Here is a 12,984-nt window from a genome sequence, read left to right as displayed (position 1 = left end):
ACAATGTAAACTCCTGTGGTATTATTGTGGATCAAACTGGATCAATTGGACAGTGCTGAAGGCTGTGGAGTCTAGGGAGGTGAATGTGTTTCACTTCTGTTATTCTCAATTTGCTTTCCAAAAATCATGGAGTTTGATAGTAAGAATGGGAAAATAAATCTTGTATAGGAAAGCAGCACCATAAGTCCTAAGAAAATAGCTCCAAGAAGATAGGGTAGGCATACTTCTCTCTATTCTTCTACTAAGTACAAGTTAAACCTCTGGATATTATATGCTAACAAACATCAGACTCTGAAAGGTCAATAGAAGAAGACATACTGTGTAGGGAACTTGGGACTCAACAAATAGCAGAGCGGTGAGCTCCCTGAAAATCTTCATTTGAACTTTGTTAGTTTCACACTTGTCTCACAAACTTAGTGTTGAAGAAGCTTCAACCCAGACATTCCAACACGCATAATATAAAGAAACCCTAACAAAAACGTGCTGTCATTAGCCAAAGAATTGGAAAGATATGAAGCTTTGCGAAAATAATCACTCGACAAACACCACAGACCCTTGTCAGCAAATGCCTAGTGGGAAATCTAGATTGCTACTTTTCTGAAGTTGTGACAAGGCTGCCTGATACCCTGACTAGGTGATAAAGAGGCAAAGAGAGAACTCGAAATGTCTTTCCAGACAGTCGGTACACCTTCCAGGTTAAAGGATACCATATAGGATACCTGGAATTGCAGCCACCAGGACACACCACTTCCTGCTGGGATAGTTTCTCAAGAGAGCTAGTTTCCAGTAAGGGTTTTCATCATGGCGCAGCAGCAAAAAGTCCACCCCCTGTGGTGTCAACCTCACTCTCACTGCCATTGAGTCAGTGCTGACTCATAGCAACCTCCTGGGGGGTGTCTGAGATTATAGCTGTTTATGGGAGTAGACAGCCCAGTCTTTCTCCCAGGAGCTGCTGGTGCGTTTGAACTGCCAACCATGAGAATTGCAGCACAACGCATAACCACTACACCACCAGGGCTCCACGTGGTGTCAATGCCGACCGTGTAGTGAACCAGAGCTCCCATTACTTTTCCCAGGCAGTAAGACAAGAGTTCCCCTCTTCATCCGCCAGAATGTTATCACACTCACTGACAGTCAATGCTGACTCATCGCGGCCCCCGGTGGGTTTCGAAAATTGTAACTGTTTATGGGACTAGAAAGCCCAATCTTTCTCCCACAGAGCTACTTGGAGTTTTGAACTGCTAACCACGCAGATTGAAGCCCAACAGGTAACCACTACATCACCAGGGCTGAATGTTGTCGTAGAAAGCCAAAAAATAAGGTCTAAATAAGATGCAGTGTTTCATAAGAAAGTGTAAAACTGTCCAACTTTTAAAAGCACCACTTATCATCAGTCTCACCAAATTATAGACAGGGAAATCTTAAATTGGCAAATGTGTAAACTATGGCTTTCAAAACTAAAACTTTAATTGCCATCGAGCTGATTGTGACTCATAGGGACCCGATAGGGCAGAGTAGAACTGCCACGTGAGTTCCGGAGACTGGAAATCTTTACAGGGACAGAAAGCCTCATCTTTGTCTCATGGGGTGACTGATGGTTTCAAACTACTGACCTTACAATTATCAGCCCAACGTATAACCCACCATGCCACCAAGGCAGATGATCTCAAACTCGTTGAAAAAAGACAAAGAAAATATCAATGGCAAAGCAATAGTAATGTTAGAAATATCTGACAGATTTTAAAGTAATTACAATAAAAATGATTCAATGAGCAATTATATATTTGAAACAAGCAAAAGTAATAGAAAGCATTAGAAGAATATAAGATGTAAACTAGAACTCAACAGAAATTTTAGAACTGAAAATAGAGAAACAAAAAGTTCAGAGATAGATAGTGATTGACAGAGTAGGAGCACTGTCGACACTGGGTTTATTGTTGGGCTTCTAACCAAAAGGTTGGTGGTTCAAACCCATCGTCTGCTCTTCATGACAAAGATAAGACAGCCGGTTTGTGTAAAGGTTGACAGATTGACGGACTGAGAGATCTTATGGAGAAGTTATACAGGAAGGTCAATATAAGTCAGAATAGACTCAATTTCAGTGTTCTGTTTTTGTTTTTGTTTATATGCTGTCCAGTAAACGGGAGAAAGAGAAGGTGTTCTACTACTCTGAAGAGTTAGTCTCAGAAACCCAGAGGGGCAGTTCTCGGTGGCAGTAAGTTTGCGTTTTGGTTTGACCCTCAAGAAACTCACTTCAAATTTAACAAGATAGGTATATTGGAAGCAATAAAAGGGGGGGTGGGGAACTATCACATAAATATTAATCAAAGGAAAGCAAGAGTAACCATATTAACATCAAATACAGTAGACTGAAGAGAAATAAAATGATTGAAACAGAAAGTAGCCAAGCCTTACCATTGAAATATCTTTAGATGGCTCTAGAATGACCAATCTTTTGATTAATAACTCGGTGCTTAGCTAGTGTGCCACCCAGGGAATCTCCAACAAGGCAAAATTGTCTTAAAGATGTTTGCAACAAACAACAGAACAGATATATCCAAAGCAAAAAATGATAGAACTAAAAGGAAGAAATAGATAAATCCACAATTAGGGTTTAAAAATTTAATCCCATCTCTCAAAAATTGATAGAACCAAAAATCAATGAGGATATCAGAGAACTGAACACCACCACCCAAACAAGATCTAATTAACATTTTTTAAAATTCACCCAACCAGAGGAAAACACACATCCTTTAAAAAATGTATATAAATATAAACCAAATAAATTATACCTTGGGCCATAAAATAAGCCTCTAAACATTTAAAAGAAAAAGGGGTTCTCTGACCACATTAGAATAAATAAAAGGAAGTCAACATAAGGCTGACAGAACTATTACTCAGTTCTTATTTACTTTCACCTTCTTTATCAGGTAAAATGCTCTCTCCACAAGAAAATTAGAAAAAACATCAGCATGTAGAAAACCATAAATATGTAAATCCCACAATAGGTAAATTAGAAAGACAGTATCTAGTAGGTGCTTGATGGCCCACTAAAAAGACTGACAAGTGTATTCATTATTCATTAGATGGACGGATGGACGGATGGACGGATGGACGGATGGACGGATGGATGGATGGATATGACCCTTTACGTTGCCGTATTTACTTTGAGTTGGCATTTCTGTTGCTCGCACTTGATTATGAGTCTGAAGAAGGCCCTCTAAGAAAGACCTTCTTTCATTCTTTTTTGAACTAATGCTTTAACATAGCAGTCACTCGGAATCACAATTGAATCTAATATATGATTAAGTGATTGGTTGAATGAGTTATTTCTTAAACATAGGAAACTCATTTATGAATGATCCATTTAGAGTTGAACACTGAAGCACCTCATATTTTTCATAAATAACTTTTCTCTTTTCATAAAATAATGAAAACATGAGAAAATGTTAAAAACAAGAACTGAGAAAAATCAGCCAATGGCAAACACATTCATTTGTAATTAAACTTAATGTTTACTGGCAATATGATCACAAAAATAGATAGGAGGAACCAAACATATTTTACTATTAAAAAATAAAGAGGATACCACTGACCTCAAATTTAATATAAATAAATTAAATGCTATAGCTTAAAAAATGCTATACTCAAAAGATGATTATTACAGCATTTTTTTATCACAAGGAATGATAGTCCCAATGGCCACTGCTAATGAAAAAAGAGTGGAAAATGATGGCCACTTCTGGATGAGCGCCAGCCCAGAGTTTATAATGATGACACTCTTGGAGGTCTCAGAAATCGAGACAGGTAACTTCAGAAGCCCATTCCAATTTTGAGATGTGAAAGCTTTGTGTTAAGAACAAAGTACTAATAGGTTTTCACTAAACCAACTGCAAAATTTTACTTAATCTGTTTTTCCAATAAAAATGTATATCTAAAAAAAATAAATAAATAAAAGATTATAAAAAAATTGTTATAAAAGACAAAAAAAATGTATATTTAAATAGGATCAAAGTTTGAAACTTTTCAGCTAAATAAAACTGATTGGGTTGCGGCAATTTTAAATCTACAGCCTGGTTTTCATAAAAGCGTCATTGCAAATAACTCAGCCAATAAATCCTACATTTGAAATGGGGCCATGTTTCTTATTAACAACATATTGGCAATTTACGTTCTAGTACTTAATTCCTGACAGTTCTGGCCTATTTATATTTAAACCCAAACTGAAACCCACTGCTAAGGAGTCAATTCTGAGACCATAAAGTTTTACAGGAGTAGACAGCCTCATTGTTTTCCCAATGAGTGACTAGTAGGTTTGAACCATCTACCTTGCCATCAGAGCAGTCCAATGTTTATTCTATGGCACCGGCACCACCATTCTATTTATGGAGGTATGATTATCTTTGATAGTGTGTTTTGGATAGAAAAAAAAGTATCAAAAAATCAAAGGTTATTTATTCAAAGGCAGATCATCATAAATTAAAATGATAATCATATGAAGGGGTGCCCCCCAAAAAACCAGAATTGCACTGGGCAGAGTAAAGCTTTCATAGTATGCATTTCTCCCCCGTGTAGACGAGCTTCGAGCAACTTGCTCTGAATTAGTGCACCCAGTGGTGTCACCTGAGAAAGTTCTTTCTGGTCCCAGTGACTTTTTTCATGAAAACAGTTTTCACTGGAACCTCATAGTTTTTGGTAATGGCTGATTTAAGAGAACAGCACGCAGCTGTAAAATTTTGTTTCCTGCTCAGAAAAATTGCCACAGAATCTGTTATGATGTTAAACAAAGCTTACAAGGATGGCACTATAGGGAAAACTCAAGTGTACAAGTGGTTTTCTCATTTCAAAAGAGGTGAAATGTCAACTGGTGACAAACCTCATCCTTCCCATCTGCCAACTTCCAGAATGGATGAAAATGTTGACTTGTAGCGCATTTGGAGTTCACTCCACCAGATCAGACTGTTAAAGGTTTTGAAAAGATTGCATAACAGTGTGTGCCAAAAAAGCCTGATTTTGCTACCAAAACAACGCACCTGGTCACATAGACTCGCAGTGCACCAGTTTTTGGCTAAAAACAGCATGCCTCTCTTGCCCCATGCACCTTACTTACTCACCTGATCTCATCCCATGCAACTTCTTTGAGTCTCCACCAATGCAGAGGAATATGAAATGACAGTGATATGACAATGTAGAAGAGGTAAAGAAAAAAATGAGGGAGTTGCTATCAGCCATCCAAACAGATGAGTTTGAAAGATGTCTCCAAGAGTGGAATTGCAGACTTGACCAATGTATTAAGTGTAATGGAGAAAGGGAAGAAAGGAAGAGAGAGAGAGAAAGAGAGAAAGAGAAATAAAGAAAATGATAAGGTTGTTTTGTAAAATATATTAAATACTTGGCTTTGGAAAAAGTACTCTATTTCGTTTGGGGCTTTTTGTTGTCGTTACCCCTTCACATATAAGTGTGTCAGGATAGAAGCTAACTTGCTTTAACCCATTCTTCGAAGAAGACTATATCTAAGCAATTACAAGCTATAAATAACTCCTTTTTTATATCATTAGGTGCCATCGAGTCAGTTCCGATGCAGAGCAGCCCTATGCACCACAGAAGGAAACCACTGTGCGGTCCTGTGCCGTTGTTACAGTCATTCCTTTGCCTACGCTCACTGTTACAGCCATGTCTAAATCCATCTCATTAAGGCTCTTTTTTCACTGCCCTTCCACTTTACCAAACATGATGTCCTTCTCCAGGGACTGGTCTCTCCTGACAATGTGTCCGAAGTGGGTAAGACGAAGTCTTGCCATCCTTCCCTCTAAGGAGCACTCTGGATATATATACATAAGGCGTTTTTATATAGCATATGCCTTATAAACTAAACAAACAAAACTTTGTAACCATTTAATTGATTCCAATTAATAGTGATCATAACAGACAGAATGGAATTGACCCAGAGGGTCTCCTAGGCTGGGATTATTATGAAATCCAGACTGCCACAGTTTTCCCCTCAGAATAGCTGCCAGGATTGAAACCACTGGCAATAAAATCAACAGCTGAATGCTTTAATCGCTGTGCTACTATCTCCTGCAGGCCCATAGTTGAAAATAAGACTTGTCTTTATTTTTTAAATAGAAGTGTTTTAAGAATATTAATTTTTCCTGAAATTATGTAATTATTGACCCACCGGAAAGACCCACAAACGAATCTGACATACTCAGGGCTCATTCCTCAGGACCTATAGCCACTGGGATATAAATACATATTAGTAAGATGAGTAACATGTAATCTACACCCACACATTTTGTGGCCAAATATAGAGGGTCAGTTATTTCTCCACAAAATCTGATTTCCAAGGTTACCCTATGAAATAAGTGAGTTAAAGTCTCTGAGTGCACATCACTGTGTGCGTATGCTTGGAGCAAAACCAAAAAACAAAACGCCTCTTGAGTTATGTCTCTTAAGCTGCGTAAAGTGAAGAGAGACGATTATGAAGAACAGTAGCTTTAGGCGTTAGCTGCCTTAGCCTTTGGTAAATGTGAAACGCTGAAGAGAAATCCTGAGTAGGTGGCATTTAATCTCATGAAACCATGATGCTTGGCAGTTTATGACGGAAAGATTGTGGCACTTGGGTAACCAATCCCTGGGAAAGTAGTCTGTTCCTTTATGAGACCCTAGAGATAAATTCTAGAGGTGCTCCAAGATTTCTGAGGTAATTTGGAAAGAATGTATACCATTTTGATGTATAATGCATGGAAGATTTAAGAAACACAGACACCCAGAAAATGGTTTTAAAGGAAAGGATTCTGAAGAAGCATGTAACTACAGCATTTCTTCCATTCACCTTCATGAGAAAATTGGTTCATGCCCTTGTGGTATATTGATTAGACAAAAATGGAGGGAGACGCAAAGAAATGCTTTGCAGCATTTTATGAAACTCCCTGAAATAATTGAACTTAGAGGGAAGACACTTCAAAACTCAAGGCAATCTGGTATGTTGGGAAAGACATAGTTTGGAGGAGAAGAAATATGGTGCTGTTGTCTAGGACGATTTGGGGGAAAGTCACTTAATAGCTTGGTGACCAGACTACTCAGGTACAAGTAGTCACAATGCTAGCCACTACACAGTTTCCCTTTGCGGTGTTCTATCCTGATTCTTTTTCTAATTTGGTGAATTTCAGATACTGACTCAGTTCTTCAATTTCCTCACCATAAGGAAGATTAACAATCGTTGTGCAGTTGTGAAAGTTAAATGGGCTAGGGTACTTAACACTTAGCCCCGTGCCAAGCAGATAGTAGTTAATAAACATTTGCTTTTTCTTATTAACTCTTCAATCACACCCCACAAGTAGCCAGTATTTAAGGGTGGGGATACCAGGGAGGTAATGGAACTAGGTTAGAAGACAGAGCAATTAAATCATTATATAAATATGACAAACATGCTTCCATGCTTTCTCTGGAAGACTACATACAGTATTTGCTGAATATTTTCATTTTCACATTTGGAATTATTTCTCAATGTATAAAAGTAGATTTCACAAATGAATTCATTTTTTAACTTTCATTTGAAATCCAAGTGTTCAGTAATATTCGGCCTGCAAACCACAGGGTACTGACCAAGGTCAACTCCGGATTCAAGTTCCTCAAGCTTGCAGTGTTTGCATTGTAGCTAGTAGCTCCCCACCACCTAGATAATTGTGATGTACCATGCTGCCCGGGAACCAACATTGTTAGTACTCTTACATTGATTTTCACTGAGTTTCCCAAACTAGAAGTTATCTCCTTTTGTTTTGTTTTTCGTTTTGACTTGCATAGACCTCCTCTTTTGTCCAAGCTACCATATATACTCAAGTATAAGCCGACCCGAATAGCAGCCAACGCACCTAATTTTACAATAAAAAATGTGCCAAAAAACTCGGCTTATACGCGAGTCTATATGGTACTTGACTATCCAAGTAAATGAAAGAAATTATTTTCAAATTTGAGTCATATATATGAATAACAAATTCTGTGGTTATTACAGAGACTATTTACCATGCAGAAGTAAAATAATAAATACGGCATATGTGTGTGTTGTTGTTTTTGTGTAATTCCCATCTCCTTGACCCCACCTTGCAACAGCCTGATGTGCCCAGTTGCCCTTAGCAGTGCCCGGCAGAACTGCTCCATGGGGTTTTCAGGAGTGTGATGCTTGAGAAGCAGGTCACCAAATCTGTCTGCCCAGGTCCTTCTGGGCAGGTTGAAGCAGCCAAGTTTTGGTTAATCTTCAACCATTTATATTACCCAGGGACTGTGTATGCATTTGCATACATTACATATATGTTTGAATCAATGGCCAGATTGGCAAATCCTAACAGCAAGTGATAACTGGTTTTTGGATAGCATTTTGCCCAGAAATGCCCAAATTCAATAAATAGATATTTTATGAAAATTCTTTTTAATCAAAAAATATTAAAATCCCCTTTTCAGTAGAAAGAAGTGTCTACTTATTTATATTTTTAATAATTCAAATAATTTTATTATAATGGTCAAGAATTCTGTTTATGTCAGTAAAAATGGTTTATAATTTAGTGGTAGTACATACCGCAAAGAAATAAAGGATTCATTAATTTCCGAAATTTTACATTGTGTTGACACAATACCACACACACATACACACACACACAGAGAAGAAATGAATTAAAACAACCCAATACAATGGCAGCTCATCATGTAAGCAGAGTTCAGTGAAGTACGATTGCTAACAGGTACAAACCTCAGTGAGACAGTGGATGAATCTTTACTGAACGGTTATTTTTTTATGCTATAAACAAAATCCCAGAAATTTATTATTCTATTCAAGCATAATCAGTTTGGCATCCTTTTAGAATATAAAATCTCTAAGAAAGTAAAATCATTTAAAATATAACAATAGAGATTTATACAAGTTTCTCAAAATGCAACTCAATCTTAGATATATTCATTTCTCAATCTTCATTAAATAACATTTTAAGAACCTCTTTAGTCATTCTATACATATGAGCTATGACTATATTTTAATACAGTAATCAAGAATTATTGTTTCTTCCACCCAATAATGAGTCACTTATAGTACAATAGAATTATATATTCACTGAAAACTGGCAATTTTTAATAGTTTCTTAGAAGTTTTATCAGTGTGAAAGGAGAAGCTATAATAGTCTGTACAATACAATTACAAAAATGTATTAGAAATTCAGTTATTTATATCTGTATGTAAAACTCATTGTTACATTAAAGAAAGATGACTTTATATTCAGTACTCTCTGTATATTTGTGTTGGTATCAACTCCATGGCAGTGTGTTTGCTTTTGGTTTTTGTATGTCTCAAATATTTTATGTATTTAGAAAAAATAACTAGGCCCTTGAAAGATGCAACATAGAGATTATTTGAACTACAGAGTCACAGTTATTGAAAAAAGTGTGTTGTAATGTTTGACCCTATTGTTTCAGCCAATTGAGGATCTGTCGCTTTTCTCTGGCCCTCTACCAAGTGGGATGTTTTCTTCAGGGACTGGTCTTTCCTGATGATTTGCCCAAAGCGACGTCTCTCTTAGTTGAAGACCATTTGTCTGTTTTAAGACGAGTGTTTGCTTGTTCTTCTGGCAGTACATGTGTATCCAATATCCTTCACCAACACCACAGTGTCTTAATTCTCCTTTGACCTTCTTTATCATTGTCTAGTTTTTAACGCACCCTAGGAAACTGAAGAAACCATGACTTGGGGCAGATGCGGTTTAGCCATTAAAGTGACGAGTTTACTTTTTGACACTTTAAAGAAGTCTTTTGTAATTGATTTGCCCAGTGTAAAACAGAAATAACATTACTATCGCTCATTTTGTAATGAGGGTAAATCTTTAGGTACAGGATTCCCTCACATTTTAACTCTAATTGGACATTTGAAACAGACTTTAAACAAAATCATTTACCAGAAATATACAAAATCTGAGCTGGGTTGAGATTTCTGGAGCTTGAATCATTTAAGTTCTTGATTTTTCTATCCCTCATAGAGTTAGGGATTAGATATGTAACAGATGCTTGCCTAATAGCAATTTAATGATTTCAAGCATTTTTTACCTGCCAAAACGTAACAACTAGAAACCATCAATTCTAATATCTGAACGTCTCTAATGTGCTTCTATTCAATTTCACACTTACATTTCATTTCTCTCGCGGTTCAGAATTTGCCATTATAAACCAAGTTCTAGAGATTCAGTCTATCGCATTGTTGTGATGCCATTTTAAACAGATGACTCTGGAAAGTCCTTTTCAGGCAATGCTATTTTTTGGATGCGCTTCTGTAATTCATAAACCAAACGCACTGCCATCAAGTCAATGCTGACTCGTAGTGAAGCCCCTGTGGGTTCCTGAGACTGTGACTGCTCATGGGCGTGGGAAACCCAGGCTCCTCCTTAGGAGATGCTGGGGGGGCGGGGTTCAAACTCCAAACATGCTAATCACAGCCCAATGCACAATCACTGCACCATCAGGGCTCTTTCAATATTCATATTCATGGATAAATAATCTTCTAAACTAGTTTCGTTTGATCCTCCACATGAGCAGCCTATTTAATAGTTTTCTTCCTCTATTGCTTTTACCTCCCTCTGCACTCCCTTCTGAACATTTATGTCTTATAGTATACACTTATAGTACAGTTAAATATAGTACAGTTATAGGACAGTTAATTCCCTCCTAACTGTTCCTTACCTACCCTTCTTCCATGATCCAGGAATACCTTTAAACTATTTATTTTTTAATCAAACAATTTTTCAGTTCTTTCCCTTCATTGAAACTAACAGCATAGCATTCCCCACAAATGGCCCAGGGCTACTTTCACATTATTGTTTCCACTATTTAAAAAAATTTTTTGAAATGCATATAACTTAATCCATTTTATTTTTATTGAATTCAGCTTCTAATTTCCACAATACTTGGAAAATTCTTTCTTCAGTGATTTATCCATATGGTACATAAAGCATGTTTTTGTTGTTATTAATTATAGCATGATGGTAGCCAGTGGTGCTGGTGGTGGTGGTAGTGGTGATAGGATTTTTTTCATGTTGGGAAAGAAGAGTAGGGACTCGATATATATATATTTTAAGATCTGAATGATTATTACGTGGAAAATAAGATTACCATTGAAGCCGAAATTTCAATACCAGTATTACAGTAGTCACATATGTAGTATGCATAATTGCATTTAAGATTATTTAAGATTAACATCTTACTAAGTAATCAATTAATTATAAAATGCTGCAAAGACAATTTAAAGGGTTATAAAAGTTTGTTATTTTTATTTGACTTGTACCTTAACAATAAAATTTAATATTTACTAGATCAATAATGTTACAAGTGATAGAAAATTATTTTATTTCAGAAAAGCAAGTTATACTTTTAAGACTCACAATTTGAAAGATAGCAACAAGTTTGAAATGTAAATTGTAGACAGCAAACAGGCCTGAAAAAATGCAAATACACAACATTTAATATGAAAATGTGTTATTCTCTAAAGTTTAACTAGATATTGTGACTAGATTCCTTTGCTCTCTTTCCATTTATTTGTGGAAACTACTCAGAGTTGCTTCAAAAAACAATGTCTTGCAAATGGCCCTTGCATGATTAAGATATAAATCAGATTTATGTAGAACACTCATATCTTAGAAGTGAACAAAAACATTTGTACCACTCTACACTGGACTACCTGTAGAAATAGAAAACTAGTATTTAGAGCACTGAGAAAGCAGGAACAATAAAATGCATATTCATAGAAGAATCTTATATTGAATATTTTTAATCCTGACAGCTCCATTGCTGTGGTGTATTTAATGTTTGTGTATATGTATGTGGTAGAAAGAGGAGTAAAACATCTTTCATTTAAATATTCTTACTTTCTCTTTCATGAATTTCCTTTCTTCCTTAAAATATGAAAATTTTAGGTTTTGTGAAGTACATTATCAGAGAGTTAAGAAAATCTCTATGTTATACTTACTGTTTTAGGAGCTATTGAACACCATGTAAATAGAGTAAGTAAAGTTATAATCAGATAGAAGCACCATAAATTTCCCTAGTGATCTGTGCATTGATTGTATTTTTCCTGCATAAAACAAGCAAAGACTACAGTAATTTTCTACCTGCCATCATGGTGTATATAAAACTCTTAGGTGGATACATTCCAATTCCAGTAATTTTATTTTAAAAAGAACTAGGATATATATATATATATATGTCATTGTGGAGTGATTTCTGATACTTTGGATTCATGAAAGTATTTATCTTAACAATCAGAGGCATTATCTGTTCTCCAAAGACAATAACATTTTACATAGTGATCACGTACAGTAGCGTTGGTCTTTCTTCCCTCCAAGGGAACAACTCTCTTATGAGATTGAACTTCACGATTGAGGCAAGCTGAGTTGACTTACTCATAGCACCCAAGTATCTGTGAGAAGTTTAGAATGTCCTTGGCCATAGGGAGGACATTAGTGAATACTGAACAGCTGAGAGGGCCAAACGCTGGGCTTAACGTTCCTTCTTTTATCTTTATGGCCTTTCTGTGAAATGATTTCAATGGTCCCTATTTGGACCATTCCAACGGTCCATATTTCCAATTGATTTTGAAACTATGGCCCAATAATAAACTATACAACATTGGCGCGGTTAGCGGTGAAGTGAATGATAACCCAGTTTGTCTAGCTCCAAAACGTTGATTTACTACTCCAACACTACCAGGTCCCTGCATTCATCCGGAAGCAGCTGGTTTCCTTCGCCCTGACCAGGGCCTGTCCATGTCCAGGCTGAGAGGTTGCCAGCCAGCGGGCACCTAGTGGTGGATATAGTGGTCCTGGCTCTCGGGACCCTGGACAGAAAGTTCTGGAGGAGGAATTCCTTTGGCGACTGCAGCCAACAGAGTTTTCAGGTTGCCTCCTGGATGGCTTGGCCAACAGTGATGTCATTGGACACATGGGGGATGCTAGG

Source organism: Echinops telfairi, unplaced genomic scaffold, assembly GCF_000313985.2.
Source record: "Echinops telfairi isolate 266 unplaced genomic scaffold, ASM31398v2 ScPeMD7_3533;HRSCAF=4204_0, whole genome shotgun sequence".
In the NCBI taxonomy this organism is placed as follows: domain Eukaryota; kingdom Metazoa; phylum Chordata; class Mammalia; order Afrosoricida; family Tenrecidae; genus Echinops; species Echinops telfairi.
Note: the sequence above shows the minus strand (reverse complement) of the source record.